This window comes from Rattus norvegicus, chromosome 11, assembly GCF_036323735.1.
Source record: "Rattus norvegicus strain BN/NHsdMcwi chromosome 11, GRCr8, whole genome shotgun sequence".
In the NCBI taxonomy this organism is placed as follows: domain Eukaryota; kingdom Metazoa; phylum Chordata; class Mammalia; order Rodentia; family Muridae; genus Rattus; species Rattus norvegicus.
The window spans coordinates 34,286,980-34,312,618 of record NC_086029.1 but is presented as its reverse complement, the minus strand read 5'-3'; the positions used below and the strand labels follow the sequence as shown (position 1 = coordinate 34,312,618).

Genomic DNA, 25,639 nt, shown 5'->3' with positions numbered 1-25,639 from the left:
TAATCTCTATAGTATCATCTTATATATTTCATTAATCTGACAGGTACACAGACTTTCCCTGTGCATTAGGTTCTTGTCATTTCACATAATGCGTGACAGAACATAAGGCGAGGTTTATGTTGTCTCGTACTCCTATGTTTGTGGGATCATGTGAGTTTGTTGCTGAAGTACTTTGCATTGTGGTGAATAAGAAGATGGAAGATTGCAGATATAGGAAGGACCCAAGAAGACATATAATCTCAGCGAATTTCTTCATCTAACGGCCTCATCTCCTAACTTTCCCCACCCTCCAAAAATTCCACCAGCTTTGAAAACACTGAAGAATTGTCATCAGAGCCCTCATGCTCTGTGACTGGAAATATCATCACATATGCCCCCAGCTGCATGCTTAATCATATTTTGTTGATAATCAAAGTTAATCATTATAACTGAGCATATTATTTTTTCCTTTCACTGGCACTTATCCCAAAACTGCCGAGAACATCTTCTCTGCCTACAATTTCCACTTGCAGTATATTTGTATCATGTTTACGTTGTGTTTCCTTTTGGTTATACTCATGTTCCTATATGACTGGCTTTCCTTATCAGATAACATTAATGATACTTAAATATTTTATGTAGCTATCATACCTTTTCTTCTGGTTCAGTAAACCACCTAGATTACATATTCACCTCATTACTTTGTTTATAACTGTTGCCAAAAAAAAATGAGGGAGAAAAGCAGATTAAAAGAGTAGTGCTGTACTTGGGCTTCCAGTTCAGAAAAATTCAGTCTTTCATGAGAAAGAAGGTATTTTGGCAAAAAGCTTAGCCCATGGTGACAATCAGAGTGCGGTATCAAGGAAGCCCTTGTGTCTAGCAGGCTTTCTAAGTTTTTCATTTTTCAGTCAGTCAGGACTTCGTCCCTTGAGGCAGCAGCTTCTATGTTGTGTTTTTCTCTTCATCTGCATACTTTCAGAAATCTTGTGCAGATATACAGCCAAATTAATGCCATAGATATTTCTTCTAAAATAAAGTATTATTGTTATTTTAAAACTATACTCAAAATATTTTATCATAACTATATTTCCTCCTCAAGGAATGATGGAGACTCAGGTGTCCATTGCCCACCTTTAAAGAAATTTTTACAGGATCAAGCCTGTACGAGCCTGGTCTTGACAAGCACAACTGGAGTGACCTTTCAGTTCCATTAAATGGACTAGCTGTCCTATGATCTGCTCATATGTTTTATGATTTGATCAGACTGATCATGGAATCAATGATCACACTCAACATATTATAAGACAATAGCATATTATTAAAGGCAAGTATACAAAATTTTCACTTTAGTTTGAGATATAAAACTAATAGAATTACATTATGCAAAATAATTTATAATGCTAAACAATTATTTTGCAGTTTTTTGGAACCACTAGAAAATCTCCTCATTGCTAACATATGCAAAGGTGATATCTGTCTGTAGCAAGCATCATTATAAAATGACTGTGTTATTCATTTTTTAGTTGGTGTTAGGAAAGCATTTGAGAAAAACAATTTAGAAAGACTGACCAATAATTTTAGAGGTTTTAATTCTGTCACCTTGTTTGATTGTATGTGGGCTTATGCTAATCCAGAGGATCATGAAGGAAAAAGGAGACATAGGGAAAGAGATCTCACCTAAGGGTTAAGCAGCAGCTAAAGAGAGGCATGGTCTAACAAACACATGAATCAACTATATTCTCCAACTATTGTGCTTCTTTTTTTGTTTTGTTTTGTTTTTTTCCAAGACAGAGTTCCAGCCCTAGATGTCCTGGAACTCACTTTGTAGACCACTCTAGTCTAGAATTCACAGACTTCTGCCTGCCTCTGCCTCACGAGTGCTGGTATTAAAGTCATGCATCACCAGGCATGCAGCTTTTGATAGAAACTTTATGTTCAAATCATAATGATAAACCATACCTTTCGTTTTGAGGTATTTGCATATTTCAAATACCAATACGACTTATAGATGCATATTTAGGGCATGGATATTTTAACTATCACAAACTTGGGAATGTGAATAAAGAAGACTGTAGTATCCCAGATGAGAATGAGGAGATGAAGAGAAGCAGAATACAATAGGAAGAATACAATGGAAGGTACACAGGAAGGATAATATGACTACAGAGAATGAATGTTCAGGGCAACTGATGGTGGTGTCTGACCATTGAAGCAGCTTTGTACTACTTTCCCTCCTGTTTTTCTCAGACCCAAACTGTGAAAGCCAGAAAAATTATGGTGAGAAAAAAAAAAGCTTTAGAAAGACAAGTTATGGAATTTAATGTCAAAACAGAAAGTTTTCAACTGCCGCAGGCCCTACCTGGAAGTAAAACAATGCATCTCTCTTTTTCCCTAAAAGAGTTTTCCTGTAGGAGAGTTGACACGCAATAGACTCTACAAATTTAAAAGAAAACAATAGTAATTTTGACAGATTTATTGGTCTGTGATAATGTTATCACCATCCAGATAATGATACTGAATTATTGATAGGAAAACATCAATATCTCCTCTCCTAGCCCCCAAGACCACAAAAAAGCAATAGGGTTTGAGGTTTGAACATGATTTCAGTACCAAGTATGAATTGCTTCCTGTCAACAGAGTTTAAATCCAACCAAGAGAACAGCTAGTTATCACCAGAAGTTCACCAGGACCTGGTGAACCTTTTAAGAGAAGAGAATAAGTAACACAAAACAAGAAGATGGATGTGAAAATTCGATGAAATTCTGTTCTCTGAACATGGTATGCTTGCTGTTTACATGAACTTGAGGAAGCACCAAATGGCTACACAAAGATCTGCTGAAGACCAAGCTAGGCAAAATTGTAGCACGGAGTGGGTGAGATGACATGGAAGCCACACGTGTATGTGAGGAGCTTTTGACAGTTGATATACAGTAGGGGAGAAAGGGTCATTTCTGTCTAGTTTGGCCACCCACGACTTGACTCCAAGGTCAAGTGAATGTGGGCACTACTCACTGAAATTGGTAGATTAATAAATGAAAATGTACAAAATTAAGACGACATTCAGAGGCAAATACAGTAAATTAATTCCTAGGGGAAATTGGAGGGAAAGTGAATAGAGGCTATAAATGAAATAAACTGTCTACCTGTGTGAAGTTTTCAAAGAAAAATTAGAAAAAAAACATAAATACATTTGCTAGAGAAATGTTTTTGATGAGTTATCAAGGTGCCTCATTCATTAACAATGATTACCGTGGAAAATTGACATACTGTGCTTCCCTAGTTATCCCTTTCCTTCCTTATGCTCATTGTTGATCAACATTTTACTCAGTGAAATCCTTCATTCTCCTACTCAATCTGCTCCATTGCTGGTCTCATTTCATCTGTCCCTCCACAGCATGCTGTAATTTTTAAACTGTTCAGAAAATTTATATACAGTCTTTTAGTGTGTATTATTTGAAGTCATAGGCTCTAGTATTTTATATAAAACTTTTAATGCTCAATTATTATTTTGTTTTCATAAATAATTCCAATTATGTTGCCAATACAACTCATAATAATAGACTAATTTAGCAATCTATTAGACTACGGTTAGTCATATTCACGTGTTAATTGACATTAGAACTGTTTTTGGAAATTGTATATTTCATCAAAAGTAGGATCCATGTGCAGCATCTAGACATATATATCCTTTACCAATTCACTTTTAAAAGCATATGAGTAGTATAACTGCACCATCTGGTTCCCGCAAGCTTTGCAGGAATGACGAGAACTCGGACAACCCCATACTGTCAGAATGGTTTCTCAAAGAAGTTTATCTGTTTTGTATTCACAGCAGTAGTGGGAGCAAATTCTAGCACCAATCAAACCTTCACAGTATTTGGTACAATCATCTTTTTAAAATATTAATCATTTAAAACAGTATGTCATGGCATCTTTTGTGTTTTTAATTAACAATTCATTAATTAATGAATTTATTTGCTCTTAAGGGGTGCATTGGCAACTAACGAAAGCCTAGACATGTCAGTTGCATAAATTAGAAGTTATTTTAATAAATTATTGAAATTCTAAATGTTAAATGATTATACAAAATGTCAGTTCTAACTAAATTACTTCACAGTTTATGAATTCTGCAAAGATCTTCTGACTTAAAAACATAGTAAATCAATTACTTGTTATTTAGTCAAAAAACAGAGAAATTTACTAATTGTTTACCTCCTTAAGGAAAACTATTTTACTTAGAAAATATTAATTTTCTCATGGTTATACCACTACAGTAATCATGGTAAGGAAATAAGCACATTGTTGAAAATATTGTATAATAATGACCTAATGTCTTCTGTTTTAAATATTTGAAAACATGTTTGACATGTAATCACTTCACACTGAATAGGATGCATGGGTTATTCCCTAACCTATAAGTAAAAATTAATAGAAATATCAACAGACTATGAACACACATTTGCTTATTAATTTGTAATAGATTAAAATCTATCTAGAAGCTGAGATTTATCACAGGTTTATACATGTGAATTATGCTTTATATGCCATGGTCATAATGGTCTGTTTCATTTATGTTAAGCAATTATTCATATATTTCTTGCATTTTTAACATGCCAGACCCAATCTCCTGTAGGTATTCATTGGTTCAATAAGCCTCTTCGGTAGTATTTTTAAAGGGTGGGTTGTACTGACAATAGCCACAATACATTTCCAATTTGATGAATGCAATTGCTTTAACACTGCATTAGACCTCTTGAATTATTGATCTAATGAGGAAGAGGCATGTAATAATGGTGATTAAACATTAACCCTCAAAATTAAGGTTTCCTCAGCATCCCATTTTGTCCATCTAGAATGATTTACATGACAAAGAAATCAAACTCATAGCAATAATTCACATCATAATGACAGCACATCATAAATTCAAAGAATTATTTATTTTCTCCAAACATAAGCTCGGATAATCTTCATTATTTTTGTTGCTATACAGTCAAAGTTTCCCTTTAAAATGTGAATGGTAGAAAAAAAAAACTCTGATGGCTGTGTTCAAAAGCCTGCTATTTTTTATCATAATTTTTAAATAAGAAAATATTTATTTTCATAAACAGAAATTTAATATGTATTAGCTTCTATGTAGGTTTAATATTTTATATGATTTATTTTTCTATTTTTGTCATATATGATGCAATTTAAAAATATGTGTAATTATTTTCTTTGTAACATTTGTTGAAATAAAATTTAAAGATCGCGTTAAACTAAACTCACTGAAAGTATAGGAAGGAGAAAACAAGGGGAGTAGAAGTTGGGAAGGACTTGAGAGGAAGAAAGGAGGGGGAAAAGGGGGCAGAACCAGGTATGGGAGGAGATGGAAGAAATGTACAGAGGGTTAGGAAATTGTATAGCAATAGGAGCTGGGAGCTGGGGCTAGCAACCAGGAAGTCCCAGATGCCAAGAAAGCAAGAGCCTCCCAGGCGCCCAGAAGAATGAGATTGGCTGAAATAATCCCTGAAGGGAAGGGAGACCTGGAGAACATATTCAGAGGTTAGGCATGACCCCTACCTCCCTTGAGGAATGGGGCCACCCACCCATCTAGAAAATTTTAACCCAGAATTGCTCCTATCTAAAGGAAATATAGGGACAAAGAGTGGAGCAAAGACTGAAGGAAAGGCCTTCCAGAGGAAACTGCCCCACCTGGGGATCCATCCCACATGCAGACACCAAACCCAGACACTATTGTGATGCCAAGAAACACTTGCCGATAGGAGCCTGGTATAGCCGTGGTATAGCTGTTTCTTGAGAGGCTCTGCCAGAGCCGGACCAAGACAGATGAGATGTTCAAAGACAACCATCAGACTGATCACAGGGACGTCATTGGAGGAGTTAGGTGAAGGACTGAAGGAGCTGAAGGGGCCTTATCTGGCATCAATGGGAGGGGAGGCCTTGGTCCTGGGATGCCCCAGTGTAGAGTAATACTTTGGTGGTGAGGTACGAGTGGGTGGGTAGGTGGGGGAGCACACTCATAGAAGCAGGGTAAGGGTGGTGGGATAGGGGATTTGCAGAGGGAAAACAGGGAAAGGGGCTAACATTTGAAATGTAAATAAATAAAATATTCAATTAAAAATTAAAATAAAAAGGAAAGGAGAAAACAAAAGATATAAGCATGAATTTTGTGGAAAAAAATGTACGTAGTCAATGAGGTTGTATTGAAATCCAAGTTAAACTGATGTCATGATGGAAAAAGTTATAAATATTTCAATAAATCTCTGAGGAGAGATTGTTAGGACACTTGGGCAGGTAATATAGAAAGCAGATGATCATAGCAGCAGGCTTGACTTGAATTTAGAGTGTTATAGCATATATTCTGCATGCTTCTTCCCCATCTGATGGCATAACTTTGGAACCTTTTGCAGCTTCAGGAGGTGTCTTCAGGCTGATAAAATAGGTCATTTCTTGTCAATCTTTGAGCAATAAATATGTCCAAATTATCTTCTTCCTTGTTAAACGGAATGTAAGGAACCTCCTCTGCACATTTTTTTTTGCTGCGATTCATTAAACTGCTTCACTGACCCCTGCCATGATGTACTAGAATGTTCTGAAAATATAAGTCACAATAAATCTTGAATCACTTATGTGTTTCCATGGAATATTGCATTCAACCTAAAAAGAGCATACTCAGTATAGTGATGCATTTGTGTAAGTATGTACTACCTAAAACATTTCTTCTTATCTCCATCCCAAATTATAGATTCCCTTATTCCTTGACCCTTTTTCACAAGGTTCTCTCTTAGAAAACTCAAGTTCTTTTGTCACTGCAGTACAGACACCTTTATCCAGGTTACATTCCAAACTAAATGTACTTGCAGTGTCATCAATCCATATCAGCATGAAAAATGTTGTTACATTTAGAGACTTTCCCACAGTTCGCCCTAACATCTGGATCATGACTGTCAAATAGTGTAATGCACTGTGTATGCATGCTACAGTTCTTGATTTGCTTCTTTCCCACAAGTTGTTTTGTTATTCATGTTTAACATAGTTTGATTAATTTACTTGTTTCTGTGCACAGATGAGGCTTTAACATCAGCCTACCTTATCTTATTTTATCCTTTAAATATTATGTGGCTGAAAAATTCACGACTATCGTAGGAAGAAAAAATTCTCTTTTTAATCTTTTTCTTTTTGTTGTTGGATATTTTCTTTATTTCCACGTCAAATGTTATCCCCTTTCCAATATTCCTCTTAGGAAACGCCCTTCCCCTGCTTCTGTGAGGATGGTCTTCATCCACCCACTCCCTCTTCCCCCTCCTCACCCTGGCATTCCCCTACACTGAGGCATTGAGCCTTCCCAGGACCAAGGGCTCCTTTTCATAAAAAGGAATGAATATGGTACATTTCTGCAAAGTAACAGAAATGTAGTTTTGGAAGTTTTAGAGAATACTCAGTTATAGAACATACCTTTAATGACTTCAATCATGCAGGACAGGCAGGCAGATCTCTGAGATTGGGGTCAACCTACACTAAAGGATGAATTAAAGAACAGAATGGGCTGTATAGTAACTATTTTGAAAAATCAAAATAATAATAATTGATAATTAAAATAATGTATTATTACTACCATTTTTGGTTAGAGAAATCTGCAATCAAATTTGCAGGTTCATAATGCCTGAATAGCATCCCAAGGGATAAAATTTTTATTGCGGTATGAATATGAAGTATCTTCTATAGGCTAACAGACTGTTGCTCTTAGCTGGATAGCAATGTTATTTCCATTTATTATTAAACACTAAAAACCACATAGATTTCAATATATTCAGAATATTATTGTTATCTGTGGACAACTTACTAGAGTTGTACACTATTTCTTTTCTCCAAGTGGAATTAGTACCCATTGGTCACTGCCTCCCAACTCTTTCATTTTTTGACATGCTCTTAGCTGTCAGAAATTACACTAGGAATATGCATCCAATGCAAACACCTAGACAACAAAACTGAATATTTGTTATACAATATTATAAACCTTCACTGCATTCTATGATGATTGAGAAAAAGTTATTTCATGTATATTAGATTTGATGTGGATACTGAAACCATTATCTATAGAGTTTTCTTAATTTGCAGCTTTGGTAGTAGTATAATCAGCTTCCTTTGGGCAGAATCGAATTCCTTTTGCTTGTATACTTGCTGGCTCGCTCTTACTTCTCATTCATTTCTTTTTATACGGAAAGACAAAAAATGTAAAATTTTCCTTTGGCAATAATAGTGTCTATTATATAATTGTAAATTAATTGAAGTCCTGTTAATTTCATTATAAGTATGTCTTTATTTCCTACAAGCATCCATCTCATAATAAATAAAAAGATTATTTAATAAATATAATACATTCACCACTAATTACAAAAATAGGTTGAACGTTAAACAATCTAGATGTAGGTGAAGACAGAATGATCCAGAGAAAGAGAAAAAAGTCAGATTATAACAGATTCCCAGAGTTAATTTGAGGCCAACCTAAGCCATTCAGTCAGAATGTGAAAGCCAGTTTGAGTCAGGCAGCTTCCAGTGGAATTCGAGCCAGAACGGCTGAGTTGCAGAAGGCAGGGATAGTTCAGAAAGATGTAGAATGTTTGATCTTATTCAGCTGTAAGTCTCGAAGACAACGATTTCTTCAGGCAAATTAAAGATACTTTTACATGAGACAATTCCGTATAAGTTTAATATGGGTTATAGAGAAGAGATAATTTCTATTTTAAATTGTCTGCTGCATTTTTATAAGTGATGTTAATTTTAAATTATCAGGAATAAGCATAGAAGTTTCTATATGTATCACAACCCTCAATGTATGTTGTGAGTTAGTAATTCTAGTAATAACTTCAGAAAAATCTAATAATTGAACATAGCTCTGATTTTTGAATAAATGTTTATGGACTTTGCATTACTTAAATTGTATTTTCTAATAAGTGACAAAATTATATTATCCCTTTCACAATTAGATCAGGAACTTTCCCAACGTAAGTTTATAGTTGTTTTTTCCTTCTGTATATATGATAAAAATATCCATTCTAAAATATTGTCATATCCCTTTATAATGAGTCTAGAAGAGAATGAATAGAAGTAAATATTAATAAAATATAGTCCAATTTGGTACGTAGGCTTTTAACGTGTGTGTCCTGCAGGTTTTACTCTACTTAAGTCAACTCTTTCTCTGTTTCAGCTCTTGCATTGCTATCTTTTCACATGTTAAACATTGTTATGAATAAGTACTGTAAAATGAGAAATTTTCTTTATTTTGAGCCTGTAGAAAAATAGGAAAGAAGAAAAACTGTGTATAAATAATTATTGTTTTTGTAAAAGAGAATGTAAGGGGATTCCAGTCTGGAATGGAGCCACAGGTCTATCAAGTTATTAACAGACTCTAGGGAAGTCAACATCTCCAATTTCCAAATTACCTTTCATTACGGAATGCAGGGAAGTCCAGAGATCTGTAGGCTGCTCTGTGCACTGAGCTGTCAGCTGCTCTTGCACCAGTTGCTCAAGTGCCTTAATCTTTTCTTTACTCAAGGGGCGATGATCTACCTATAAAGGTTTGTAAATTAACCACTCTGAAGTTAAGGCTGTTGATTTCCGCTATCTCTAGAGTTTCTTGGTCTTTCTAGTGGATTGACTGTCCTTAATTGATGAGCTACTTATGTCTAAGTCTAGAGCAGAATTGCCTTCTAAAATGGGCATTAAGTACCAAAAACCCAATTTTGATGAGCTATTCCATTCCAGATAGGAAATGCCTGGCTAGTATTGTTTGTTGCCAGGGTGTGAACTAAGCACACTAAGGAGTTGCCTGTGTTTGAAAGATTACCTCATAGGGAATTTGCCTTCATTACGGGATTAGCTCGAATATCCCTTGCTGATATGTATCATTAGTCCAATGTTTCACCTTACCACACTCTCTACAAATCCTGGAAAGCCTTGCCTATGACCTTGTCTCTCATAAAATAACATACATCTTGACATTGAGGATTATTAGGCATTGCTTGTCCGACTATATTGTTATTAAAGCCAATAACAGTAGTAATTCTAATACACTCATTCGTGGGTGCTGATTCATCTTTTAAAGGTCTAAGAGCTTTTGCGACATTCTGCATTTCCATTTTCAAAAGCTAAATTTTAATTAGTACCTGTGTATAGTGGACATTAATTTATGTGAGATATCAGTAAATATTTCTCTGGGGTTTTGCATGATCTTTGCGAAAGAGCTTCCCCCCACTTCTTCCTCATTATGACAGGCTCTTAAAGCTACTAAAGGACATTGTACAATAGTAAAGTTATCAAATTGTATTTGTTATCTTAAATCAGTACATTGAATGTCAGCTAACAATTGCTCTTTCACAATATTAACACTTCTAGATGTGTTACCATTTTCCATGTTTGCAGCTTCCTCTCATCAAGATGTCAGCAATTGTAACTGAGAAACAACTTTCCAGGCCAGCTGTAGTTAAATCTTTCTGTCTTGGAGATAGTCCTGTTTTGGGTCGCCCAGGTATTTTACATATGTCTTACATAAGGTGTGTTTAATTTATAAGTTATTATTGATTCTTGAAAATATTTATATTTGTGGATTTAATAGAGTACTTGTGCATTTTGTAAATTTTCAACATTTTCTGGCATTTGTTCCCAGGTAACAGGAAAGCTAGTGGAGTGGTCTTTTCTCAATTTCATTAAGAGTTGGTACTATGGTTTCAATGGGTTGACTAATGTGATTCTGAATTTCATTGGTAACCATAGGTTTACAGTTAAATACTTCCTCTTTTCCAGCTTTTCCTGTCTTTTGTCTCTCAATCCTTTGTACTGTCATTGATAACTTTTCTTGTTGTACAGATACTTTTTCAATCTCCAGCCTCGATCTTCTAACATAGGCCAAGAATGCTCACAGCCTTTGACACTTAACTGCTCTTTCTGACTTCTGGCTCACTGGTTCAACTCAACTATTCTGGCTCCAACTCCTCTCTAAGCTGACTGATTCAAACTGGCTTTTCCCAGCTTATGACAAATACTCAGCTTTGACACAAACTAACACTAGCGATCTGTTTTAATCTTTTGGGTCTATGTTATTCTGTCTTCTTCCGTGTCCAGCTTGTCTATAACTGAGGTGCTATTGTAAGCTTTCTAAAATAGTAGAACTAGCTCATGTCTACACAATTGAGAGCAATTCATTGTAAGCGGGATGATCCTGGACCCTAAGAACAAATGTAGCATGTTTTCTCTCACAATGATTAAAACTTTAATCTATTTATTTTGCTTATTTAGAATGCTATACTTGTAGAAGCCGCTGAATTGGAAAAGGGACCTTTGAGGTCTAACTTAACAAAGGATGGAAAATACAATACAGAAAAAGAAAAAATTGGAGGACACTAGCTATTGTGAATGATAACATTTAAGCAGTGAGCGAAGTGGAGTGATTGTGGGCCTAAATGTGCAAGTGAATGGAAAGTGTGAACTTGGGAGTATAAAGTGCTCTCTTGTTTACAAGACACAATGTATGCAAAGAAAAACTGTATGTCTAACAAGAGAAATACATACTGCTATAACATGTTAGAATGAATGATAATGCATCACATACCTCCTAAAAATTAAAATATATATTATTAAAATAGATTTTTACAATACAGTTAATAACTGTAACAAATATATATATACGTATATATACATATATATACATATATATATATTTACAGTTTCACTCTACATATACAGTTACAGTTTCACTGTTGCTTTTCAGTTTAACATCCTGTAATTTATTGCTTGTTGGGAACAATGCCTTTGAAGCCCTCCATTGTTGATGTTATTATTATGGTTAGAATTAAGTATGACTGGGTTCATGGAAAATCCCCAGCCAGCTGCAGAAGACTAATACAAATCTGGTGGTCAAAATAATAATCATATGATAAAGATAACCAATGTGATGTCTTGTAACCTCTCTGAAAAAACCAACATCCTGCTTACTAATAGATATGACAAACCTGTGATTTTTCTGACAACCTGTCAACATCAGCCTACTCCCTGACCACACAAATATTGTGTCCTTGGTCTGTGTAAATGTTTCTTACTTCCCCTCTCCCTCTGTTACCCATGTTATGGTATAAATTCAGCCTTGGGGAAAAATAAAATTGTCACCTTGATCAGACTCTTGTCTTGGCATCCTTCGTGTCCCTTGTCCCCCATTCTTTTCCAGGTACCCCCGAACCCTTCACTTACAATTGCTAGCACTTGTCACACGCATGAACAAATTTATTTGTTAAATAATAATTTTCAAACTGATATAATGTTGGTAACAATGAAATAAAATATTTTTTGGAAAAAAGAAAGAAAGAAAAATTATGTACTCCAAATTTGCAAGACATAGCTTTTACTTTAGTATAACTGCTAGTCAGGTTTCGGTGAGGACCAGTTAGCCACACCCTTCAACAAAATGTTGTGGTTTGTCCTGGAGTTATCTGTATTTTGATGCTAATTCCACTGCCTCAAGCACAGCTGCCTAGTCAGTACTCAGGAATCAGGTGACTTCACCAGAACCTTCTCACCATTGATTTTGTAAAGTACAGGTGAGGGGCAGGTACAGGATAGAAGGAGTCTTGTCATTGGAGAGAAGGAAGGATGGGCGGGAGAGAAGTTTGAAGGAAGAGGAGGAGACTAGAAGAGAAAGTAGAGAGAAGAGACAGGAGGAGAGGGGGAGAAGCCATGGCAGGTGATGTTAAGATTCTGCTCTGTGTATTTACAGGTTGTTATCAATGTTCCTAAGGGATGGATGGTACTGGGCTTTGTATGTTTAAGTGGGCAATTATATCTTACCAATTGGGTCAAAGATTATTGTGTTGTGTGTTCTTTTATGTGAGGGTTTGAGTGTAGGAAAGTGTGCAGCTGGGATGTGTTTCCGCCAAGATATCTAGCAGATATCTTGGGTCACTGAGGTGCTGGAGCCAGAGGGGTAAAAGACACCAATACTCTTTTCTATTTTATATATTTTTACAACACCATCAAAATATCACAAAAACAGTTAAGAGGGGACTGTCACATGGGTCAGAGTTTAAGCATAGGACCTCAAAGGCCAACCAGTGACAAACTTCCTCCAAGAAAGCCACACCTACCCCAACAAGGACACACCCCCCCAATTTTGCCAATTCCTATGGGACAAGGATTTTCAAATCACCACAGTCCACTACCTGGCTCCCATAGGCTTGTTCAAACACATGAGACCATGTGGGCCATATCTAGCAATAGCAAAATACAAAATATATTTAGTCCTACTTCAAAAGACTTCACAGTCTATAGACAGTCCAACAATGTTAAAAGTCCAAATTTGAAAGCCTTTTCTGAGATTCACATGATCTCTTAACTGTGGTCCCTTAAAAATCAAAATAAAAAAGCAGATTACATACTTCATTGTAATTCCATTATAGTGAAGAAATACTGACCAAAGCAAGACCAAAACTCATCTAGGCAAACTCCAAACTCTATCACCATGTCTAGTGTCCAACTCCTTTCAGCTTTGATGACTTATAGCATAGTTCTTTCACTGGTGCTGGTTCCATTCCCAGTTAGCCGCTTCTCTTGACAGGTATCCTAAGGAATCTGAAATGTTGAGTTCCCCAAGGAAACTTCACATTCTCTGCTTTGTCTTCACGTCAATGTCTGTGATCCACAGACAATATTCTGGGCTCCTACACTTCTGTCTCTTGACTGCTATGATTAGAGGTATGTAGCATCATGTCTGGACCTAAGCTTTTCTTTACCTGAAACTTGCTCCATATCAGGCTGGTTTGAACTCAGATATCTACATGTTTCTGTCTCCTGAGTACTGTGATTAGAGGTGTGTACCTGGATCTAAGATTTTCATGGCCACTATTTTGTAAGGAGTATGGATCTTCCAGTCTCATGATATGGATTACAGATGTGCCCTCCATTTCTCTATTTTAGTTCATTCTATATATATAGTCAAGTTGAAAACTGACAATAGCCTTATAAGTCTATCCCTGGTCAATTTAACACACAAACATGTTTCTTTATGCCCAAATGAAAATAAACAAATATGCTATGATAATGCCTAGAGACAACTATCTGATATCCAATTACAAACACATAAACAACAAGCTTAGCTTTGTGGGATCTTGTTCACCACTCCCATAATCTGTTTACCTCTTCCACAGAGGTTTAGCTCCATGCCACTTCTACTTTAATATTTGAACCACATTTTGTATTTTTTCTTCCTCAGCTTGCTCTTTTTCATTAAAATGTTCTACATGCAAGTGAACTTTAGGAAAATACAGGATTTATAAAAGGCTGTTTCGTTATTTCATTTGCTAATATAATTAACCTCAATATCTTCACTTTAGCCTCAGGCCAACTCTTAAGAGAAGAGCAAAATACAGCCATTCTTTACCAAAATATCACAAAAGCAGTCTGTAAGTCACATACTAACATTCCTCTCCTATGAAAACTCTTGAACCAGGTCCCCAGAGTTAAAAGTCATCCTCAGCACCAATGACTTCTATATTTCTTTTAAGATGGATCATTAAGCCCCACTGAAAGCATTTTACTACTTCCCAAAATTTGACAATCCTCATTCCTTTAAACAAAAGCATGGTGGAGCCAATCATAGCAATATTCCAGTATCTGGTACCAAGTTCTATCTCGTTTATGGCTTCCATCGCTATGAAGAGACACCTTCACCAAGGCAGTCCATATAAAGGAAAACATTTAATAGGGGCTGGCTTACAGTTTTAGAGGCTCACTCTATTATCATTATAGTGTCATAAAATCATAACAGCAGGTTGCTGGAGAATCTGAGAGTTCTACATCTTGATCTGAGGGCATCCAGGAAGAGGGAGTCTTTTCCTGGCATCTAGGAGCTTTCTCTCTTCCATTGTGGGTGGAGCTTAAGTATAAGATCCCAAGCCATTTCAAACCACTACATGATCGAAAACAAAAAAAGAATATGACCTAAGTCTCATTCAGACTTTGTGAAACTAGGTAGGAAAAGTACTTTCAACAACCATAGGTGGACTATTCAAGAATATATATCATACAGAATTGTACATGTTAGCCTCTCATGCTTCCTATTTTCCATTGATTATACAATATAACTATAATCAGGTATCCCATCAAGGTCACCTAGGATATAAAAGGTTTGGTTTTAGTTCTATAGCTTTATTCAAAAATGGAAAAGAGGGTGACTACTTGCAAAAATAATTTGCAAACCAGTAAGCACATTTATAGTCTTTCTTTTGTGATGCAAATTGCCATTAAAGAGCTATGAAATGTTTTATTGCATATAACAACGGAACTGAAACATTCATAACTTGTAACATTAAATCACAGAAGTATTACCACTACAGTAAATATTTCTAACATCCTGATTTACACATTGACATTTCTCAACAAACAAAGCATAAACAAGGAAAGCCTATCAAGGTGTTTTATTATATTTGAGAAAAGAAGTTCCATGCTTTTAATAAAAGCAAGACTATTTATAAATTCACACATTTGTCCTCCCACGCCATCTTCACTATTAGTCAGTACTTTGGTTATGACTCTTTCTTGACTGAGATTGTGAGACACACACTTTACAGAACTTTTTACTTCAACTCCCATCTTTCTTTTGGTCTGTGTTTGAGATTTCTACCATCCAATTCTGCAGGCTTAATTTGTTATCAGCTTCTGCAACATTTTAGCACCTTTTTCTGTTTTATTATAAGCTCTGAAATTTCACTTAATTTTCTCTATAGTCTACCATCATTTTTGACATATTTAATAACCACTCCCATTTGGGATGACTTGTCTCCCCTATATGCAAAATAACCAGTGCCTATTATTATGGTGTAGAAGTTAGACATCTCCCTAAAGTTACATTTATTGAATGCTTGGTCCGAAAGATGGTACTATTTAGAAAATTTTACCTGGAGAGATCATTGGTATCCTTATGCACTATGAATATTGCTTCATGATACCAATTTCAGCCTTTTCATGTATTTCTTACTTGTTATGTAGACACCAAATTTTCACAGAAGTCTTCCAGGGAATGCTGTCCTATCTTTAACTTATAAAGTCAAATATATAAACGATATAAATCTCAGTTTTTGATAAGTACCTTGAGACTACTTTTCTCACAAATTTCATTTTTTGTGGAACATAACACACTACCACAATTTTCCCTTTTTCTGAATTTCATCATCTAGAACAATACAATATTAGGATGCTCTGGCTGGAATATACACACTGTCTTTGTACAACCTTTAGTCTCAAACAATGTAGGCAAGACTAAGGGATGCAACTGTGTTTTAAAGTGATATCTAATTAAGGGCAGACAAAGTGATAAATCAGAGAAATATTTGACAGAAGGATTCTAAGACAGGATACTCACAACTCTCAAGAGGAAAAACAGGTAAAGGAGGATGTTTTGGAACAGAACAGAGAGTCAGTTCGGTTTAGTCAGTGAGTTGAAGGGCAGTGCAGTAGAATAGAGTTTATAGCAGTTCAGTTCATAAATTTCACAGGCAGCTTTTAGAGACAGGTTTAGAGAGAGAGGTTGCAGTGATAACAAGCTAGACACAGGTACAGACAGAACGGACCAGAAATTGAGGAGCCGGAAGGTTAGAACAGATAGCTAGAGTTATTTTGAGGATAAGCTAAGCAATTCAGTGAGAAGGTTAGAGAAGTCATTTTGAATTAGTCATCTTGGAGAGGACTTTATGCTAGTAGCTGAGTTGAACCAATCAGCCAGAATTTACTAGAAAGGGTGAACTTATTCAACAGTAAGCCACCAACATGGCATTTTCATAAGGCAAATAAAAAATACTTTTACAAAAAATAATCTAATACTGTAAATGTCTGCTTTTGTTTCAAATATATACTTGTCAAATATTGATGAATATAGTACTTGAATAACTGTTATTATCTGTCTCTCAGAGATTTATATAGACTTGGTGATAGGGTCACTATTTTAGATTTCTTTCTTCTGTTGATGACAGACCCAACAATTTTGATCAGCTTCCTATAACCCTGGCTTTCCTTGTGTTTTTTTATTTATTCTACTTTATAGCAATATCTAAATGTGGTTTATTATTATTCATTTTTGTTAGACTTGCTTTCTTTCTGGATTTTATTTTATTTTATTTCCCCATTGGTCAAATTTCTTTAGTTCTATTACTTCAGATCCAATTACTCTTACTATTCCCATTAATAAGATGACTAACTGATATGCAAAAAGAACCACAGTCTTTGCCTAAATGAATGATTTTCAAGACTTGATTTTCAATGGGGTGCCATCACAAATGCATTCTCATTGTGTCAGAAGATCGTGTAGATAGTTACAAGGTACTATATATAATTCCATAATTAAACTTTTTGTATGTTCTTTTGCATTTCTTGCAGAATATATATTCTATAGATGAAACTTCTTCAAAATGCATTTAAACTAAAGAGGAAAAGCAACCTAATCATGATTCTGAAGCAATTATGTAATTCGACTGAAAATGAAAATGCTCATGGTCATGGAATAAAAGTATGGCTTTATAAAGCACTCTTATGAAAAATCTCACAAAGGAATTAGAGTAAAACTCTTTAATTCTCCAAACAAAATATTCAACAATAATAATGTATGTTTAACTGGACAAATATTTGGATTATCCTTGTCAACTCTTTCAATTCTTATTTCTTTTATTTTCCCATAAGTCATAGTTTTTAAATTGGATATTTTATTTATTTAAATTTCATATGTTAAATCCCTTTCCCAGTTTCCCCTCTGGAAATTCCCTATCCCATACCGGCTCCCCCTGCTACTATGAGTGTGTTTACCCACCCACACATACACTCCTTCCTCCTCATCCTGGTATTCCCCAATACCTGGCATTGAGCCTTCACAAGACCAAGGCCTCTCCTCCAGTCGATGCCAGATAAGGCCTTCCTCTGCTACATATGTGGCTGGAGTCATGGGTCACTCCATGTGTACTCTTTGGTTGGTGGTTAAGTCCCTGGGAGTTCAGGGGCATCTGGTTGGTTGATATTGTTGTTCTTCCTATGGGGTTGCAAACCACTTCAGCTCCTTCAGTGCTTACTGTAATTACTCCATTGGGGTTCTTATGATTAGTCCGATGGTTGGCTGTGAGCATCCATCTTTGTATTTGTCAGGCTCTGGCAGATCCTCTTAGGAGACAGCTATATCAGGCTCCTTTCACTAAGCACTTATTGGTGTCCATAGTAGTTTCTGGGTTTGGTGTCTGAATATGGGATGGATCCCCAGGTGAGGCTGTTTCTGGATGGTCTTTCCTTCAGTCTGTGCTCTACACTTTGTTTCCATTAATGCCTTTATTTGTACTGATCTACTTTATGTTGCCTGTGCCCCAGCTCTCTGCCCGACCCTACCTGCTCTTGGTGGTTGGGGATGAGTTGACACAGAGTCAATGAAAGATTCCAGAAGCAGGTGAGAAATGCTGCAGCAAGCTCAACTGATCACTGCTTCAAGCTCCTTAATACCCTCCACCTGCGCCCCCATTGGTGCCAGTAAAGCATCTCGACATAACTTAACAGCAGTTTCTGATTAGCTCTTGAGTAGTCCTCAATTGGGTCCTCCTGTAGGAATGCTGGTGTCACAGGTAGTCCTCAATTACGTCCTCCTTCAGAAGATGCTTTTACAGTTGCATGGCCCACGGTGTTCACATAGAGTCAGCCCTGAAGTTCCTGCTACAATTTTATATTTCTCCATTAATTCACATATAAAATTTTATATGAGGCAGACAGGTCCCCCTAAAGTATACCATTGGTATTTATCTACACAAATAGACAGACACAGGAACACACACACATGAAGTTCAGCATGGTCAATTGGAAAGGATGTCGTGCCATAAATCCTCATCCTAGAGTATATCTAGCAGACATGAACCTCTATGTGTACTGATGGTTGCTATGCGTAAGGCTTGTTTGTATAATAATGTACTGTAAGACTCTCAGAGAGAATCTTCCCTCAGGAGGGAGATCCTCAAGCCCCAATGACCAGTCCGAGTCCACAGGCTGCAATCTGCAAGAGGATTTTTATTGATCAGGATACACAGATATCTGTGGGCGTCCCAGTCAATTTGAAAGACTGGCGCACCTAGCAGAACCAGGGACGGGTTTTTATAGGGCATTGGGGAGCAGAAGCAGGCTTACAGAAGCAGATGCATGGTTACAGGGATGTGATTGGTGGAGTAAATGAGGCATACGTGTATGTTACCTATTTTGGCTATAATCATAACAGTTGAGTTAGCAAAAAGTACATGGTGGTCAGGGCTTCCCGGGGGGTCAGGGACTGTTTCTTTTTCCCCGCCAGGTGGCCCATGGAGCAATGCCCATATTTTAGTCTAGTTTCTGCATTTTGTTTTCTTTTCTGGTCTGTTTCGTCTAAATGATGGGTCAGCTTGTCCCACATATCTAAAAACTTATTTTTTACTTCTATAGTTGAGGGCCTTGGGCTTGTACAATTCCCTTTCTGGGAGGGGGTCTTTCATTCCCCCATTTTCTTTTTGTCCTGGAGTGGAATCTTCCACTCAACTTGGTTAAGGTACCTCTGTTTTTTGTTGTTTTACCATCTGATACTGTTGTCTCAGCACAAAAGTTTGAATGACTGAAAGACTATATCTCTTATTATTCCTGTCTGATCTGCATAGAAACAACATTCTTCTTTTAGTGTAGCACACAGACTCCTTCTTTAAGGAATATCAGGTCTAATCTTTTCCTATTTTGAAGGACTACCTCTGAGAGGGAGGTTAGGTGTTCTTGGAGGTCAGCTAAAAAGTCTTTTTTTTTACTCTTTTCATATCTGAGTCAATGGCAGTTCTGAATTCTCTATAAGCCTTGCATTATAGGGCAACAGCAGATGTCCTTGTGCTGCCCTTGTAGCACCTAGATAGCCTTAAATAATTCTCAACTCTCTTTTGTGTCTTATAAGTCTTTAGCATCAGGATTCTAATCTGGACACTATCTGAACCTATATACCAAGGTCTTTTAGAACTTCTAAACTTATATAGATTGTGATCCCTGAGGCACAGTCCCAAGAAGTGTTAGGAGTACTAACATATGTAATGTTACATCATTTGTAATAAAAATCAAGCCTATCCTTACACCTATTCCGAGGGAACCCAGGGCAAACAGGCAAACATGAAATTCTTGTTTCTAAAACACACTCCTCAAGTGAGCATTATAGCAACCTCTCAATCACTTAAGTCTAGGGAGCTTTTTGAAGATCTGAGTGTCCCTCTAGGTCCCAGCTCTCAGCCCCAACAGCTAGTACGCTGCTGGTGAGGGCTGAGACTTGATGGCTGTCAGGGTGGTCAGCAGCACCAGGTACGGTCCTTTCCAGCGAGGCTCGAGTGTCTGGGCTCAGTGTAGCTGTAGTCTCCGACCTGGAACTGATGACATGTCTCAGGGGTCTCCGGGGCATAGGTTGCTGTCAGCTGTGAGCAGATTTCTTTCTGTATCACCTGTAGGTCTTTTAGCCTGGCATATAAATCATTATTACTATGACATGTTGGTTCAGTAACATCATCTAATATAGTCAGGGGAGCTGAAACCCCATATAAGATCTCAAAGGGGGTAAAGCTGAATCTGGAAGGAATATTTCTTGCTCTGAAGAGAGCAAGAGGGAAGGAGTGTCACCCAGTCTGTGCCAGTCTCCATGGTTAATTTGGTCAGGGTCTCTTTTAGAGTCTTATTTATTTATTCTACCTGTCCTGAACTTTGAGGTCTGTAAATACAACGTAATTTTCAATCAACCTCTAAATACTTGGCCACACCCTGGCTTACCTTGGCAACGAAAGTAGGGCTGTTGTCTGACCAGATTACCTTGGGCACTCCAGACCTGTGGAAGATTTCTTCTAGTATCTTCTTGATGACTATTGAGGCCGTCTCTTGCTTGGTGGGGAAAGCTTCTACCTATTCCTGAAAAGATATCTATAAACACTAGGAGACATTTATAACCATATTTTCCTGGTTTTATCTCTGTGAAGTCCACTTCTCAGTAGTATCCAGGCCGTTCCCCACGGAGCCTCCTACCACAGTCAACTTTCCTGAAAACAGTTACCTTTTGGCATGGTATACATCAGTGCACTATCTGTTCCATGAGATACTTGAGACCTGTGACATAATATTTAGTTTTTGAAAATGTCTGGATGAGTTTGCTTACCCCTAAGTGAGTCTATTGATGCATTTGTTTTATCATGGCCTCTGCCTATTTTTGTAGCAGGATCTTCTTTCTCGTTGAGGTGTACCAGAGTCTCTTCCTCGGCCTGGCTGGGTCATGGAGGGCCCTTAACATAGCCAGAATCTCTTTTTTTCTTCTTGCCCTCAGATGTCAGCAGGCCCCTCTGCTGATGGGCTGTAGCAAAGGCATACCTGTTGTCCACATAAATGTTAAGTCTCTTTCCCAGCTCAAGGGCTTTGGTGAGGGGAGCGAGCTCTACCCCCTGAGTAGTGGTGTCTTCTGGTAGGGCCTGAGCCCAAATGACTCTGTTTCTATCTACCACTGTTGTCCCAGCCCATCTTTTTTCTTCTGTAAGAAGCTGTTCTCATCTATGAACCAGATGGCATCTACCCCCTCTGTTGGCTGATCAGTCCGATCTTTATGCCACTCCTGTGCTTTAGTGAGCACCTGCTGACAGTCATGAAGGGGGGTGTCTAGGTCAGGGTCCGGGAGCAGGGTTGCAGGGTTTAGACTCGTAGGGGCAGTCTGGAATCACAAGGAACAAGTGGGATACCCGGCCCACGCCAAGGTCCACTGTTCTTCGGGTAGTCCATGAGTATCATTTGTTGTCGGTAGTCCCCTGTACTCAAGGTCTTTTGCTGGACACTAGCCCATTTGGGCGTAGGAGCACAGAGTGTTGGGCCCCCGTATTCACAAAACAACTGGGCAGGCTTCCCTTCTATCTTGGCGGATAGCCAGCACTCTAGGACCAAGAGACTTGCCTTCCGGGCTGCTGGAGAGGCCCCTCTTGTTCTTCCTGGGGCAGTCCCTGACCCAGTGTCCTTTTTCCTTGCGATAGGCACACTGATCTTTAGCTAGGAATTCTCTTCTGTTGCCAGGTACTGTCTTCCTAGGTTCCCTAACTACTGTGGCCAGTATATATTCCTCTCCTGTCTTTTATCTCTCTTTAGCTCTCTAGCTTCTTTTTCCTTTTGTCTCTTTTCTTCCTTAGCTTCCTGCTCTTTTTACCTTCTTTCCTCTTTCTCTTCCTGCATCTTCCTCTACAGCTATTAGATGCTGTCCACTTATGTAACTACACTTCAACTTTACTTTCTCTGCAACTTACACTAACCCTCAGCAACTTAGCTTAACCCTTCAAATTTCTGTAACTTTCTCTCTTTATATCTTTTCCTTATCTTAGCCAGATTGGTGGGGCATTTTCCAGCCCCTCAGAGACCCACCCTTGGAGTCTGGCGGCAGACCTGGAGCACTCCCTACATTCAGGGGTATTCAAGTCAACAGTCAGGAGTGAGGGCCTTCCATCCATGTCTGGAACATTTATTTTCTGGCCTCTAGTAGGATTTCGTCTTTCCTCGGTGGTAAAGAAGACCTATAATAGTTACTAACAAGCATCTCAAGTGGGATGGTGAGAAAACAAGAAGAGAATCTAGAGAATAGAGGTCCACTGAAGAGGACAAATAGCATTTAGTCACACAGCTAAACCAGGAGGACTTTTTGGGACAAAAAGGCTGTTGTAAAAATAAGCACAAGCTTTGTGTCTGTGAAACAGAACGGCAAGCAGAGAGGGAGCTGATCTGTTACCGACTATCTCTCTGGACTTAAGAACTAATAACAAAAGGATGGAGAGATGGTTAGGACCTGGGTGCTAGATGCCAAGTGGCTGACAAAAGAATTGTAACCAGTTCACCTGGGACTTTCAGGACCTCAGTAGCAGCCCTTTACCAAACTGTCTCAGTGGGCTAAAGGTCCATGGAAAAGAAAACATTAATACTGACCTTGGCCACAGCCAAAGCTTGAATTCTAAATTTTGACTGGCAAAACAAAGTTCTTCACAGTTTGTTGCAGATTCTTTTCGAAACTATTTTAGGGGCTTCTCTGCCCCCCAACCTGGGGCATTTTGACCACAGGGGCAGGAACTGGCTCCTGAGGGGATAGGATCAAAGGCACTCTCCATGTCAATGATGACTAACAGGGAAGGTTACTTAATGTTGGAGATCAACTCCTCTCTTGGAATAGGGCCAGCAGATAAGGCAGGCTCCCTTAAAGAACTTCTCTTAATGAACACTCTCCTTCTGTGAGCAAGTGTTGAAGGTCTGGCCACTGAAAGCAGCAACTGGAATTATTATTTTTTCAGGGCCAAAAGTCTCATAAAACAACCACTAACTTTATACCTATCTTTTTGTTGTCAAAGCGTCAACCCCGGCCAGCCTCATCACCTTGAAACTCCTCTTACGCTGACTTGGCCTGAGCTGCGCCACTGCCCACGCGCAGCCTGCAGCTTGCTAGCAGGCCTGCATGCTTGTCACCCTCAGCCCCTATATTTTCCTACTCTGTGCTGTCCCTTCCTTAGAAGCTGTGAATGTTTAAGCAACAGGGAGAATTTTTCTTCAGGATCTAAGGTAAAGCTTTCAGGCTCTTGTTAATACCTGCTTTAGACAGGGTCACTCACTAACCTGGAGTTCTTCATACACAACTGTTAACAGCAGCTAGAATGGACAAGGGGAGCAAAGGGAGGGGCATCTCTCCTTGGGGAGGAGGCTAAGAGAGAAAGATAAAACTCCCTAGCAGAAAACAATTTTTCTCAAGCAAATTATTTCCAAGTTAAGCACCAAGAGGATCAAGTAAAACTCCTTGACAAACAAAGCAAACAGTTTCATGATTTCAAACACAGTCGTCAGTCCAAGATTTTAAACACAGTCGTCTGTCCAAAGTCCAAAAACGAAACAAAAGCCAAAAAGACACTCGACAATACCACAGAAAACAAACCAGACAAACAAAACCAAGACAAAGCATCCTATAACCAATTTCCACAGATGTTCAAAGAAAATTAGGACACAAAGAAGACAAACAATTTCAACAGTCAGACAGACAGACGCACCGCGCGGCTTCGGTGTCAAACTGAAACCAAAAATTCAGACAGAGGTGACGAGGGTCTGGATCCTTCAGTGGATCCAGCTCTCTCCTCTCTCCTCCAACCCAAAACCACGTATCCTTCCAATACAGGCTGAGCCCCGAAAAACCGGGCTCTAAACACCCTTGGAACGTCTTCCAGGGCTGCGGGGGAGAAGTCCGAGCTCGTCAGCTCCTTCTCTGGCCCGCCCAAATACAAACGGTATAGACCCAAGCCAAGTAACTAAGCATTTACAGAACAAGTCACAAAGCAAGACAAGACAGGACAAGACAAACACTGGCCAGCTTACCTCCCGGTGGGTGGTCGGTGGTCTCTAGGCAGAGGATCTCCGATCCCGGACGAGCCCCCATATGTAAGACTCTCAGAGAGAATCTTCCCTCAGGAGGGAGATCCTCAAGCCCCAATGACCAGTCCGAGTCCACAGGCTGCAATCTGCAAGAGGATTTTTATTGATCAGGATACACAGATATCTGTGGGCGTCCCAGTCAATTTGAAAGACTGGCGCGCCTAGCAGAACCAGGGACGGGTTTTTATAGGGCATTGGGGAGCAGAAGCAGGCTTACAGAAGCAGATGCATGGTTACAGGGATGTGATTGGTGGAGTAAATGAGGCATACGTGTATGTTACCTATTTTGGCTATAATCATAACAGTTGAGTTAGCAAAAAGTACATGGTGGTCAGGGCTTCCCGGGGGGTCAGGGACTGTTTCTTTTTCCCCGCCAGGTGGCCCATGGAGCAATGCCCATATTTTAGTCTAGTTTCTGCATTTTGTTTTCTTTTCTGGTCTGTTTCGTCTAAATGATGGGTCAGCTTGTCCCACATATCTAAAAACTTATTTTTTACTTCTATAGTTGAGGGCCTTGGGCTTGTACAATTCCCTTTCTGGGAAAATTTACTTTAGGCTCCTCCTTTAGGAAATATCCCCCCTGCCAAGGTTATCTGGGAATGTTCTCCCTGCCAAAGTTAAGTACTCCATGATAATTAGAAATAGAAATAGGAGGAATTCAGGAGGTAAGGGTTTGTATAGTGTCTGCAAGTAAAATTATAATTGCTGTGATCTTCAAGACAGCCCTTAAGACTGTGGGAAAGAACTCTGAAAACAAGACACAAAAAATAGAATTTCTCAGCTATGCAAAATATAAGATGCATTATGAATTGTATGAGTACCTAAAGAACAAAGGTAGTTGCACTATGAGGCAGCTTGTCAGAAGGATATAAAGGAAAGAGTGTGTGTTGAAAAATATTAGTCACTCACAGAGTCGTTCACTCAACATGATATCTTCAGATGCCTTCCCGCTGCTCGTTAATATAGCGTCATGTTTGATGATTTTTGTCTGATTTGTGGACATCTGACTTTGTTTCTATTCAGTCTGTAATTCTTCTGCTGTATTCTAAAGCTATACAATAACACATTCTTATTCACTTTCCTGAGCCCAAACAGATTTTCTTGGCAAATTGAAGAGGTTTAATAAATAGTTTCATGAAAGTGAAAAAGAATGAATTGAGACATGTATGTGAAATCATAAATGTAT

General features: G+C 38.2%; 1 long non-coding RNA gene across 1 annotated transcript; it reads right to left on the bottom strand.

Moving 5' to 3' along the window:
- Nucleotides 1-19,030: 19,030 nt before the first annotated feature.
- On the bottom strand, nt 19,031-25,031 carry LOC134480956 (uncharacterized). The gene is made up of 2 exons (XR_010056022.1): nt 24,397-25,031; nt 19,031-20,493 (listed from the first exon to the last, which is right to left on the bottom strand). It is a non-coding gene; the product is annotated as an uncharacterized LOC134480956 (long non-coding RNA).
- Nucleotides 25,032-25,639: the final 608 nt, after the last annotated feature.